Source organism: Muntiacus reevesi, chromosome X (assembly GCF_963930625.1).
Source record: "Muntiacus reevesi chromosome X, mMunRee1.1, whole genome shotgun sequence".
NCBI lineage: Eukaryota > Metazoa > Chordata > Mammalia > Artiodactyla > Cervidae > Muntiacus > Muntiacus reevesi.
This window is the reverse complement of record NC_089271.1, coordinates 118,242,055-118,243,162: the sequence shown is the minus strand read 5'-3', so window position 1 is coordinate 118,243,162 and position 1,108 is coordinate 118,242,055. Positions and strand designations below refer to the sequence as shown.

Genomic DNA, 1,108 nt, shown 5'->3' with positions numbered 1-1,108 from the left:
GATCATATGGCAATACTACTTTAGGGGAACCAGCAAACTATTTTCCACAGAGGCTCCATCTTTTTATATTCCCACCAGCAATGTATGAGGGTTTCAGTTTCTCTACATCTGTGCCAACACTTATTATTTTCCATTTTAAAAATTATAGCCATCCTGCTGGGTATGATGTGGTATCTTCTGTGGTTTTGAATTGCATTTCCCTGATGATTATTGATGAGCATCTTTTCATGTACTTATAATCCATTTATATATCTTCCTTGGAGAAATGTCTATTCTAGTCCTTTGCTCATTTCAGTTAGGATGTTTGTCTTTTTGTTGTTGAGTATTAGGAGTTTTTTAAAATATCCTTCTGGATATCAAACCCTCATCAAATATATGATTTACAAATGTTTTCTCCCACATGTGAGTTATTTTTTTCCACACTTTTTTCCCCCTAAATGTCTATCTGGTTCTTTACATCTTTTTCTTCACTGAAACTTTCTATTTTTCCATTTTTGTCAAGAGTTCCAGATTTCTTATTGGAGCACCTTTTTTTGTTTTTGCCATGCCACATGGCTTGCTGGATCTCAGTTCCATGACCTGGAACCATGAACCTGGGCCACGGCAGTAAAATCTAGAATCCTAACCACTAGGTCACCAGGGAACTTCCAGAATTCTTTAAAATTAGCTTGGAGATAGATGCCAAGTCTAGTTTTGTTTTTAAGTCTATAGCATCCAGAATTCTCAGGTGGTCTCCCACTGAAGTACCAACCAGGCCCAACCCTGCTTAGCTTTGTAGATCAGATGAGATTCAGTGACTTCAGGGTGGTATAGCTGTAGTTTTTACACTCTCTTGATAGTGTTGATGCAAAAAAAACTTGAAAAGATTCTTGACATCAAGAGTCATTAAGAAAATACACAGTAAAACCACAGAGAGATTATACTTGACACTCACTCGCTCAGTCATGTCTGACTCTTTGTGACCCCATGAACTGCAGCCCGCCAGGCTCCTCTGTCCATGGGAATTCTCCAGGTAAGAATACTGGGGTCGGTTGCCATGCCCTCCTCCAGGGGATCTTCCCAACCCAAGGATCAAACCCAGGCCTCCCACATTGCAGGCAGATTCTTT

General features: G+C 39.8%; 1 pseudogene; it reads right to left on the bottom strand.

Annotated features, from left to right (window-relative positions):
* Window positions 1-702: 702 nt before the first annotated feature.
* Window positions 703-821, bottom strand: LOC136154814 (5S ribosomal RNA; annotated as a pseudogene).
* Window positions 822-1,108: the final 287 nt, after the last annotated feature.